This window comes from Nothoprocta perdicaria, unplaced genomic scaffold (genome assembly GCF_003342845.1).
Source record: "Nothoprocta perdicaria isolate Ctin4 unplaced genomic scaffold, notPer1 scaffold_3, whole genome shotgun sequence".
Lineage (NCBI taxonomy): Eukaryota > Metazoa > Chordata > Aves > Tinamiformes > Tinamidae > Nothoprocta > Nothoprocta perdicaria.
In genome coordinates, this window is record NW_020455532.1 from 5028722 (window position 1) to 5041910 (window position 13189).

Here is a 13189-nt window from a genome sequence, read left to right on the forward strand (position 1 = left end):
GCACTTGTTACCAGCAAAGATTGAAGTTTCTACCTGTCCCCAGCACTTAAGAGAATCTTYCTTATTACATGAAATATTTCCATCATATGATATGAAAGAAAACAGTAAATCTTTCACTTTTTGTTTGTAGAGGAAATGGTCACTGCAACTGGAGAATTGGAGACCTAGAAAGCGCAGACAACCAGCAGGGAAGAAGCATCATCATCTAATATTTAATACCACACACTTAATGCACGAATACCTTCCATAACTCAGCGCAGGCTGYGCCAACATTTGCAGCTCATGCATGCTTTACAAGCTGGTGCCACATATCAGCACACTACGAATTTGGAGTTATGACTGCTATGTAAACCCATCAAGAATCCGCTTGAATCAATAACAGCCAAGAATTCCCTGCCAAGAAGCACCACCACCATCACTCTACCACAGCCTAGAGGGCAGARCACATTAACGTGCAGGGAAAGAACATACGAGGTGTGAGAGGGATGATTCTGGCCACTGTTTGAGGAGCTAAGCGCATAAACACTGAGAGCATTTGGGGAATGTGCTAATTGGAAACTGCTCCGAAATAGCAGCAATTTACTGCTGCTATAACTGTGATATTCAGGTAGGAAGGCAGAGCCAAGAGGGCAGCCTCGCTGGCCCTTCTGCCGCCCCTGGGCATCAGYCTCCTCCACGGAGCCCCGTCACCCAGCAGTGCAGGGGCTCACACACAACACACGGATTTTGTTTCCCAGTTCATGCCTTTCTCCTGTGCATTGTCTTGGAGGCTAAAACCCAAACAGGAGTCACTTTGTGACGGGCTGTGTTATACTCCAACTGCTGCAGAGGTAGCTCCAGTCCGAGCTGGCAAATAAACAGTAGGTGCAGACAAATCCAGGAAAAAGCAGCACGGTTTTATGCAAGTTGCTTTAAAAACAACAAAAACAGCTAAGGAAGAAAAAAAAAAAAAAGTCTGATCTATATGTCTGAAGAGTTTGCTGTAAATAACTAGTTGATCACAAAAGGACTCTTGATTCAGGGCTGTGGGAGAGCTATGGTTACTTGCCCCTGGTTCTGGACCAACAGAAACTTCTAGTTAAAAAAATACGGAGTTTAAATATTTCTATRCAATTTTGCTTCATTAAAAAAGCCACCTCCCTCCCCCCACACACTCCACTTTCACTTATTTACCTATAGTAAGAAATAAAACAAATGGGAAGACAGCATTTCCTGGTTACTCTCCATCTCGTTCCTGAAAAGAATTATGCTCAAAAGGACTGAGACTATCCTCACTGGGTTATGAAAGGCCGGTTTGCAGCACTCTACACACCTCATAGAGATCTCATTTCAGTACTGATTAAAGAAAGATGTGGAGCAAGAGCTTGCAACACATTTGAAATTAATCTGAAACTGATATAGAGCTTGTCTCTTCCTCCCCCCCTCCAACAAAGAACCTCCCTGCCAGCAAGGGTGACAAGGGCAGAGGGCTATAAAAGTTTGGCCTCACGAAGCTCAAACAAACAAAATGCCTTTTCCCAGATAAGGACTGATAGGGAGATGATCGCAGCACGGAGCATGACACTGTCTTCTTCCAATCAGCCTTCTGGAGAGGCATCCCGGAATCACAACTGCGGTCCCCAGGGCCTCGAAGCGTGTGCTGGAGACACTTTTTCTCYTTAAGATGTCTTAAAAGCATTGAAAAGATCTATAAAGAGACGGGTGAAGACACAAGAGATGGATTGAGCTAGATTCGACTTGAATTCAGATTAAAACAGGCAGGTAATAAATCTCTCACTAAGCAGCCTTGTGATGAAGCGGCGGCACGATGCCGGCCCTKGCACTGCAGCAGCGTCCCATCGAGCAGCACAGGAGCCTGCGAGGGGCTTCTCCCATCCTCTCCACGGAGCRCTGGCCTCCAAAGCCAGTGCACACAAGCCAGAGCCTTTGCCGTGGAGAGGACGGGCACAAAACCCAGCAAGAGCCTGGGCTGAAGACGCGTCTTTAAAATGAACGGAAAAGAGGCAGCTGAAGTTGTGCAAGATCGGAATTGGAGAGAGAAGGCCAAAATGTACCTGAAACACATCCTAATCCCTTCTCCTGAGGGCTCTGTGCAGCAGATTTAAAGATTCAGCTGCTTCTTCAAATTCTCGTCAAAGTCTTGGTCCAAATCCTGAAGCAGAGTTTCATGAGCAGGAACTTCCTTTCTGCAGCATCTCTGAATTTCACCCTCCTCCAGTCACCAAAACTGAGAAGTGCAGGAAGCCAAGCAAGTAAAACTCTGCACACTGGTATCTGTAACTAAGATTTTTTCCAAATTTTCCATTGGATCAGCTCAGCCTCAGGCAGCTTTTACTGCGCTGGAACAGGCTGGCCTTTACAAAGACAGGGGCAGCACCAGCACCCGTTCAAACCACTGACATTTTCCCTTCATTCCTGTTTTTCTACTCCCTTTGTGCTTGACTGCAGAGCTCCATGTTGCACTTGCTTCTCCATGGCACTGAGAGTTGGTTTCAGCAGCAAACAGACACACAGGCAGAGTAGGCGAGTGTGAAACAACCAGATGTCTGAGTGTTTGCACTTGCACTTGTGGAGATTCTAGCATACGCACAACTGTTGAGACAACTGCCACCGTGTMATTCTGAGACATCACTCAGCTTCTTTTATTTCCATTTTTGTTACTCATTGAAAGTAATGGCAAGCTGCTAACTGGGAATTCTGGAAGAGCCAAGGCCTCTGCTCTACACCCCGTGTTCCCATCGGAGGGCAACAGAACTGGACACCTACTATTGCCTCCTATGCCCAGTGGCTCCCATGTCTGTGTACAGAGATTGCAAATGCTGCTCCTGCTTACGAGTCCCTTGAACCCGAGCCAAGACCAACTCCTCGTGTGCTACCTGCCAGAGAGGGGACAGCTGGTTGCCAAAAGACTCAATTAAARTTCTTGTTGTACTTTTTCCATAAAAAAAAAGCACTGCCTTGTATGATACCTCGTGAAATTTGTTTGTTATTTCTCCCTCAAAAAAAAGTAAGGAAACAGAGACAGGATATTTAGGTTCAGCTCCTAGTTGTGCTAGTTACTTCCACTGCAACTGTTGGACATTTGGCCTTCCTGTGCTTCACTTTCTCCATCTGCTAAATGCMGTTTTTCTACTTTGAGAGAATACAAATGGAAAACTGCTGCACAAACATAGGCTGGCATCTTTATTCTTAATGCACTTCAAAGCAAAATCTTCTTCTCTAAGTAAAATAGTCCAAGACTGTTTCCCCTTGCCCTTGGTTAAGCTGCTTGGCGATGCCGCGCTGCCCCAGCAGCTCACACAGAACCACATGAAAGGAGAACTGATGTCACGCAGCCCCAGACACCACCTGGACACTGCAAGTGCTGCCACTGCACTTTAATTCTTGCTGGCCCACTGCAAATTTCAGTTCCTCTGGTTACGTGCTGCAAAATTTTGATTCATACTTTCAAATATTGCGGGTTTTCTTGTGCAACTGCTTAAGAMAGACACATTGGCCCTTGTTGTGCAAAGTTTCTCCTATGACACACACAGACACAGCGCACAGCCAAACGTCTGGCCGTCCTTTTAGCCTTGTTCTACAGCAAGACACATGCTAAGCTGCTTTTAAATGGGGAAGGAAGCAGAGGTCAGAGTGAAATTCCCAGATGTGCTTCACTGCTCGGAAGGTTTTGCCTCTGTTCACACAAAATGCTGATTCGGGAAGGTGAGAGGCACCTGCTAAAATAGGTTGAGTTTCTCCAGCTCGTCCTGAGTTCAGCACCTTATAGGATCAAGCCCTGTAGGGACAGCAAAATGCCCCAAAAGTGCCAGACATAACGCAAAACAGGATATCACCCTACATATTCTTCCTCTTTTCTTCCCTTGCTACTCGGTATAACTGCAGAAAATTTCTAAGACCCTCCCACAACAAATCCATCCATAAGAAAGTTTCATCAGCTTGATCTGTTCACCAGGTCAGAAGCACAATGCAGCTGAAGCACATTAAATATTTAGAGGAGCAATTAATACTTGAAAAGAGAAGAAAATAATGCATTTCTTCAGGAAACGCCTTGTCTGACAAGTAAAGGGTAAGACAGCTTTACCCCATTTAGCAAAACAAAAGAAAAAAGACCCAATCAACAAAAAACGAAAGTAATAAAAAACTATGTGTAACTTCTTTAAAATAAATAGGAAGTGCTCACAGCTGATTTTTTTTTCCAAATTTGGATCATGTTTGATGAGTGGTGAAATACTACGAAATGTTTTGACATATCTGCATTCAGCTGTTCTAATTTCCATAGGTACCTCTGTCCTCCTCATTTTGACTTTTTTCCATTCATCCATAATCTACCTTTTTTTCRTCCATCCCGGTTACACTTAGTTAAAAAGCTGTGACTGCATCTTCTCTGCATATGTTATAATTGTCTCTAAATAGCTTTGCTCTTGCTCCCTAACTCATAAGTACAGTAACTCTGGCAAATACTACTTAAAAACAGAGAGGGAAATGCACCAAATTGTGCAGAGGCTTTGCAATCCACTGCGAGGCAATGGTACGCCCAGAATTTGGGTGCACTGGATGCAACAGAAAACTAAAAATTCAGTGGTAGAAAAGTTGGATGTCTGGCTCAAAGAGGCCAGGAAAACAGGTCCTGCAGTGCTACASGCACTGAGTCCAGGTGTCCTCTCTGACACAACGACCTAGTTAAAATCTGCAGTGGTACTTTGGTCTTTAGCATAAACACCCCACTTGGTAAACCTCATCTTTCACCTTTACCTACCTTTGGGAAGCACATAAAAAAATTCACCTTCTTGCCAAATCGCATGAACGCCGTTATTTGCTTGCTGACAAGTGGTCAGAACCTGTTCTCCCCACGCACAAAATATTTCCACTAGTGCAAAGAAGGAGCCACCTGGTCCCAGCAGGAGTATTCACACATGTGATGCTTGAGGAGATGATGAAGGAGACAGAGGCTGGGAAACAGGTGTCTCCAATGTTCAGGCCCACCAGCRCTCTCCCAAACAATCCCCAGGTGCAGGGCCAGCCGGAAGGCTGGCCAAGGACTATTCCCAACGGGAAGTTTGCACRTGGCCATCCTGCTCCGAGACCAGGAGGGTTCAGGGCTATAAGGCCAGGCCAGGCCTTGCCAGTCGGCCCCGGCCCAGGCTTGTTTGCTCCATGGCCTGGGTCTCTGCTTTACAGCAGGGCAGCAGAGGCACCAACCGCTGCTGGGGCCCAGCGCGAGCGGCTCCGCCGCAGCCCCTGTGCCTTCCCCTCCGTGACCTACATAGGAAATAATCCCCAGCCCTTTGGCATATCTGCACCAGCCTTGCCTCCTCTTCCCACAACAACACAGATTCGGTTSAAGAATCAGATTGCACAATCTGAAACACTTTACTAGGTCAAAAGTTTTACAGCCTCCTGCTATTACCCCTTCAAACAAAAGGGAAGGGGCTTCTTCAGTCACCGAGTGATGAGGTTAAGAGCAAATGGCTGCCTGCGAGGTGATGAGTTCAAAGCAGTCGCCAGATTAGACAGCCCCACGGGAGCAGAGCCCTTGCGGGGTGGCTAAAACCCACCCACCTCGCTGCGATAAGGGCTCACTGAAGTGCAGGGCCTTTATCAGCAATCTGTCCTCAAACCAGCCCTCTGCCAGCTGCAGAGGCCACTCACAGCATCACACTCCTGCCGCCWTCAGCTTCCTCACCCTCCAAAATGATCCCTGAAACACAACCAGTCATGCTTCCCCCTCTTTCCTAACATGCATTTCCTTCATGTACGCTACAACAGGTCACTTAAGTGACCCAAACGGCTCCGAGATGCTCTGAACAGCATTAGGAAAACCTTTCAAAGCCCAAGTGTTAACAGCCAAGTGATTTACTGAAGATAAKTGAATGTCCGAGTGCAGCTGATTTCTTCAGACCTTTATAAAYCCAGACCCTTTCTATCATATACAAAAGTTGCCAATATCTGACAGTCACCCAGCATAAAGAGTCTCATAAGTTCAAAGCTATTTCTTCATGAACTGTAGTCCACGTGACAAACTCGAGCACTGCTGATTTCTACAAGTCAAACTTGTAGCCCCGTCACATCCAGTCACCCAGAACAGAGCGCCAAGCACTTCCTAAAACAGGCTSTAAGGAGCCCTGGAAATTTTGGCCTACACTGACAACTACAACTGATAAATCCATAGGGAAATATGATGGGCACTCTGCACTCTTGCTCTTTTCATCACTGAGAGTGTGTTTCTGGGCCAAAGGAATGGCAATCAGCTTCTGAGGTTTTTAATGAATAAAATGCAGTATTTGTCAAAAGAGATGCAGCCTCATTTTACATAAGCTAAGTGCTTTGGGAACTAGCAAATTAACCTGTTGGCACATAAGAACAGGCCACAAACAAAACCATAATTACATAAACAACAGTCAGACTGAGATTGATCAACATACTCGCTCCATGAATCACATTATGGCAGAGGAGCTGCAGCAAGGTGTTGTTCATATGGCCGATACACAAAAACTATTTCTGTAGGATCATATCAGCCCTGTGACTCACCCAACAGTCCTTCCATGAACATAAATGTTCCTTTAACTCAGTTCCACAGTCCCATCAGCTCAGTAACTGGCCCAAGCTTCACATAAGCAAGGAAATTATTGCCTTCTCTGCAGCCCAGACTGATCCATGCCATTAAACTGCAGCTGGCCCCTGAACGTAGGAAGCCACATTGCCCAGCAGCTCATGACAAGACCCTGTGCTGGCTGCTCCGGGCGAGGAAGCAGGGAGGCTTTTAGATATGTGAAACCCAGAATGGGCAATACCCATCTTTCTGTCATCAGGTTTTCAAGGACCTATCAGAGCTCCCATTGAGCTCTGCGCAATCGCTATCTCGTGGGCTGACACAGGGCTATCAGCTGTGTAAGCAATGGGTGATACTTCTCAGGAGGACTCATCAGGAGGAGGGAAGGGGCTGTTTTCCCTTACTCTCAACTTGAGATCCACAGTTCCAGGGGAGCTGAGGCCTCATCAAGCGAGTGGCTCTACATGGGGATGCAGGAGGGTCTAGGCAGCATTTTGGTCCTGGTGAGYGCCCCAGTGTTCTCTCCCAGCGCAGGCTGGTGCCATCGGAAAGCCCAGCTCATCTCGGCCACGTGTGCAGGAGGCAGGACTAAAGCCTCCAAGAGGCTCTGCGAGACCAGGCAGTCACACCAGCACCCTCATCCACAACAGCATTTATGTCCAAGACGCCAATCAGGCCTTGGTGCACCGCTGGTGCGACCCCAACTCCAAGCCTCTGTTTGTGACCCAGCAGGGCAAGGGAGAAGTTAAAGGCAACATTCACTCTGTGCTCCGGAGAGGGCTTTGCCTGAATCCCATGGCTCCACAATGAAGGCTCTGTAGCTGATTGAGAAACGACATCATTGTTGCAGATCTCAAATCTTTGTCTTGCCCCTAGCTGTCAAAGGCTGAGAATGCTGCAGTCATTCCCACCGCTAAACAGGAACACTTCCAAGAGGATAAGAAACATGATAAGAGAGTTCTGCTTTTGCTCCAGCCTCTGAGATGAGACTGGTTGCTTCAGTGCAAGCTGAAAACTGAATGTAGAATATTGAAAGAGAAATGAAAGGAGACAAAAAGGAGAAATGACTGGAAGCTACTTCACCAGAGGAAAAAACAGCACTCATCCCACATAACAAGTCCAATCCCTTCTTTTTAGCTCCCTAATCCAAACAGCACCACCTTACTGATTGCACTCATCAAAGGATCATCCGTCAATTCACGGCATTTAACGGAAATACTGTTATGTAAATATGGATTAAGTGTCCCATCACAATACAAAGGGGAGGGGAGTAAGCAGCAGCACTAATGAACTACACATTCTTTCATGTCATCCAAAGCACAAAACAAAAGGTCCTGGCTCAAAGGCAGCTGCAAAGGAACCTTGTTACGTAGCCAGAGAAACCRGGAGATGCATCCATTCAGGCCCGTGCCAAAGACTGGATCCATGAGCCACACTTCTGTAATCCTGAAAACTGTGACCCACAAATGAAAAATATTTGCAAACTAGCTGAGCTCACCGAATACCTTTGGCTTGGCTAACTTCAAGTGCACCTCAAATAGGGAGGCAAAGTGCAGAAGATTTTAAGTCTTTCTAAAGGCCACAGGAAAGGCTTGGTCCAACAAGATCCTAGAGGTCAGAGAGCCTGCAAAGCCTCTGCCCTTCTCCTTTGTTGCTAAATTCTAATTTAGCRCAAGAAAACTGATGCTTACTGTAGTATCTACAGATAATAAAGACCTAGAAGATAAGCAGATCTATGTGGGTCAGCAGCACTTCCTCTRCCAGTGACCAGTATATACACACTATACAGACAGCATATGCTATAATACTACTGCACAGTGTACCTAAAATGCATGCAACTCCAAATGGTCTTTAAGGGAAGAAAAAAATGCACACAAAATAATAAAAAAATCCAAATCAACAAACAAAACCCAACACCACCCGCATACACCACATAACACACACGTCAGGATGAGAAAACAGCTGAGACTAAGGGATTCTACAGCTRGAAATAATGGGGAAATTCACTTGTAGCTCCTTGTATTTCCTTGCAAATGCCAGAAGAAAACAACAGGCAGGCAAGAGAACTAAGTCACTTCTTGAAAACATCATCTGTCTCAACCCACCTGCCCGCAGGCAAACACTACGCTCAGGGGATCCTGCTCTTTCAGGATTCCGGGATCTTTGCTGCGTGCTGCTGCTTCCCGTTCGGATCTCCCGTCTCCAGTCAGGCTCAGGGCCCCGGCGCTGCTCCCCCAGCTGCCGGGCTGCTCCTGCGAGGCAGATCTGCGGCGGGGGCCCCAGMGCCGGCAGCCGCTCTCGCCCTCCCCCCGAGCCCGTGACACATGTTCAGACAACAACTGGCATCCCTGACGCGAGGGAGGCACAAATGGCAGCGAGGGCTGATTGATGATCCCACTACAATTGAGGGGAGGCCGAAACGCAGAGCCAGAGTCAGGTCAAATACCTTATTCTGAAGGATGCAGGAAGACCAAAGTTGATCTGAGATAAAGGGTAACAAGGGTCAGATGCTCACCAAGCTTGAACGAGCCGAGGGGAGCAAGAGAAAGGAGGTTTTGGCTTCACCTGTGTGGCTGTGACTGCTAAAACTGGGCAAGAGATTGCTGGTGTGCATGTTCTGACAGAGAGCAAAAACAGCTAAAAAACCTGCCTTCACATTAAGACAATCTGCTGCTCTCCTCAACACCTTTGACTGTAAAGCAGAAGGTGCGGGCTAGTCACCTAATTTTGCAAATTAGAGATTGTGCCCATCAGACAAAGCTAAATACAGAGGAAAGCCCTGCAATTCTGTATCCTCGAGCGCTGCAGACCACAGGGGCTCCAAATGGAAACAGCCAAAGGTCCAGCAAGTCACAAAACACCTAGAGAGCRTCTCAGGGACAAGTCTGACAGAAAAGCTGCATGTCGGTTGGCGAGAAAGCCTGTGAATGTCATTAGCCCCCTGCTCCTAAGCCTTCGGGAAGCTTTTGCCTCGGCCTGTACTCCCCCTTGCATTCCAGCCTCTGCTCCGGAGGGACGGAGAGATGCTGTTACTTGCTGCCATTTCAGAAACAAGTAGAAGCTATAAGGATTCCTCTGTCTTCAATACGTGTGGAAGTACAAATTAATATTAATGGCATTCAGCTCTGGAAGAGGACTACCACAGGAGTCAATGGAAACTTCCAAAAGGCATGAAATAAGTCTCTTCAGAGGAGGGAGAAAAGAGAGATACTCCATTGTATCCTCTTTCTCCTCCACAATAACCTTTTAATTTATACCAGACTATTATGAACAAGCTCCTCTGCTGCAAGAAACCATCAGCTCCTCTGATATCCCTCAAGCTCCACTGATTTATACCAGCTGAAGATTTCTTCTTTCTGAGCCTGAAGATGAATAAATAGCACACAGGCTTTGCTGTGCTGTGTTTTGCTTTTCTGTTTTCCACTTCCTATATCCAGACCATTTTCTCCACATTCTCCATTTGAATCTGGTGCAGAAGAGCCTTTCCCTCTATGGCCTTTCAGTCTTTAACAGCTGATTTTACCCAACCCTTAYTCACCCTGAAAGGAAAGGAAATCTTCTATTAACAACACTAACAACCCCAAGGTGTTCAAGAGTTACAACACAACCCCCTAAAATCTCGCAAGCGTTTATTAGCTTGGCTACTGTTGTATTTGCAAATCTTGCTTTACAACCACACGTGCTACAAGCTTGGCCTTTGACAAGAAAAAACTGTGGTGCTCCTAAACTTACTAACGTCAGGAATCAGCTTTTTAAGAAAAAATGTCATGTGGTATAAGACTCCACTGTAGAAAGTCTCGACTGTGGGCAACAGTCRCAACTGACTGTAGATGAGCACCTGGGAGTGACCGACTGAAGCATCACAGGAGCAAAACTCAGGAGCAAAACTAATTGAGATATCTTCAGAGCAAATTTCCTTTTCCATCTCCTTCTTCCAATTGCTCTCTTAGCTGCTCCACAGAAATGTTACCCAAACTATACAGCCCACCTTCCAAAATCATAGTTTATCTGGGTCTACTGAGCGTGAAACAGTGCAGAAGAAGGCAGGACAGGAAACCACACCTCACAGCCGAGACAAATGGTCTGTTTGCTTGTCTATCTGAGCACCAGAGACCTAATCTTGGATGCAAACAAGATTGTGAAATATGAAAGAAAGAGGGCCCTGATGCTTATCATATTTCAAGATGGGTGGAGTGCAAAAATCCTGAGATACTAAATTACAACTACAGAGCAAACAAGAAAAGGTAGCAGCACATAAATATTTTGAGTCTGTAGGATGTGGGCTAAATTATCTGATGGCACGTGTCCTAACGTATCATATTTATACAAGTGATAAGACAGAAGATTTCCAGTCCTCATATAAAGAATGTCATAACATTCAAAACTAACAATCATCACGGCACAATTACTTATCCAACACGATACCTGGCTGATAAGAACAGCTAAAGTTTCACACTGTTTGCATGCCTACACACAAGACACAGCAATTGCTAAAGCTAACAGAATATCCTGTCATTCCGATATTAAGATTTGCAAGTTGGTGGTTTGTCTTTGGAAAGATGAAAGAGCCCCACATGTACAGAACGCAGAGCACAGTTTCACTGTTCACACTTGCAGTTACCTGACCAAGTTGAGAGCAGCTTGTGCAGCTTAGAACTAAACGTCCAGTGCAATTACTGACAGCAATATCAGCCCCAAACAGGCAGCTGTGCATGATGTCAAAGAGGAGCAGTTTGGGGGCCTATCTATAGGGCTTGGTATCGATATCAATAGGCCTGGAATTTGACAGGCAACCTTACTGCTCCACAGCAAGAAGGATCCACGCTGATACCATTCAAAGCCTTCAGCCATCAACACCAAGAGCGAGAGGTATCAACAGCGATCAGCAGGGATCGATTATCAACAGTTACCGATACCTCTCAGGACCTAGTGCTATCGATCCCCATGTGCAGATATGGGAAGTGACAGGCCTCGATGCCTCTCAAATCAGAAGGTATCGATGCGTACCAAGAGGCATCGCTAGCTATGAATGTCATGTCCTAGCAATACGTATGGAAATCAATACTCACTGAGGCCTGTCATTATCCCAAAAGGTTAATGTCAACCGTCAGCAGGGCCTATGAATCCCACGCTGGCCCACTGCTTTTAAAAACTGTCAGTGTTGATAGTGGTGACTACTCAAGAGCACCCATGTCCTGCACAGAGCAACTGCGTGGTCTTTTCACCACTGTGTTCAAAATAGCTTGCACAACATACAGAAATACAATCAAGTATAAATCACACTGCACAGAAGTACATCCCACTACTCCACTATTTGCCCTAACACACCACCATAGACCTCTATTCTCCTTTTACCCCAACAACACCACCATTCAACGATCTGAATCCATCTGCAGAAAGAGAATCCATAAAAATTAAGACAACGGTTTAAAAAACTGGTTATTTAGGACAGCACACGAATGCGCAACACACACTCAGACTTTCAACACTTTTATAAAGCCAGACCTGGAGACGGGAAAGATGTATCGTATAGCCCATCACTCAATACTTCATTTAAACACAATGGCCAAAACTCAGCCTGCCTAAAAGGACAAAACCATGCCTAAGAGCCACACACAGCTGTCCGGAGGCCACGGCCAGGCTCCGGACGGATCCATCTTCTCCCACCTCACCTGGGGCATGTTACTCACTACGACTCTCAGGAGAGCTGCCAAGTTAATGCGTACAAGTAAATAAAATATTTGTTGTCTAATAAATGAAAATTCCATTAGCAACACCATAAACGCATTTAGCTAAAAATAAATGCGGCTTGAACCTGCATTGCAGCCTGCAGTTGGAAAAAAATAATCTCAAATTCAGTACTTAGGACAGAGGAGTTTTGAGAAGGGTTTTGGATTGTTTTGCCCATAGGGTGGGGCAGTTTTGCAGCCTGCAGCTTTTTTAAGCATCTCCTTACACTGAAACAGAACTTTGGTCTTAAATAAAACTGACTGACACTTTAATTGGAAGCCTTCAGAAATTACAGACTTGCTACACTCAACTACTTGAGAGAGAAAAGGAGGATTTCAGTAGAGACAAGTCCACAAAGCAGCCACATCCTTCCCACTTAGCWTTGATGCTACACACCTTACCACTTGGGTGATTCTGAAAAAACACCGAGGACRACCCGAATTTAGAAAACAAACAAGCAAGAAACCTGCCAGAAAAACGAGTCCAGAAGGGTCCAGGGTCGAAAGTCACCGAGACGAAAGGAGGGCTTAGCGCTTATCTAGCAAAGCAGCGGGAGGGAATCCTGCCCCGTCCCGTCTCAGGGCAATCTCCGCAGGGACTCCCCTCGCTGGAGCTCCGCGCGGCCGCGCAGTTTCTTCTCCTCTCTTTGTGGCAGGGCTGCTACCGAGCGCCCTTCTCTGCGGTTCCCGCCGCGCGCGGGGGTCGGGACCCCCCGGGCAGCTCCGCGRAACCACCCGCGCGCCCTGCCCCGCCGCACACCGGTGCTGATCCCCGCAGAGGCGCACGCACACACACACRTATATATTTATATACACACATATATCATCTACATGCAGATACACAGAGGGTACTTCGCCACCAGCAGCAGGCGCCGAGAGCCGAGCCCCGGCCGGGCGGGCGCCCCGC

The 13189-nt window shown here is 46.6% G+C and overlaps 1 protein-coding gene across 1 annotated transcript in view; it reads right to left on the reverse strand.

Moving 5' to 3' along the window:
* The window catches only part of PREX1 (phosphatidylinositol-3,4,5-trisphosphate dependent Rac exchange factor 1), a 137033-nt gene that overhangs the window by 123458 nt on the left and 386 nt on the right, over positions 1 to 13189 (reverse strand). The gene's annotated exons all lie outside the window — the stretch shown is intronic.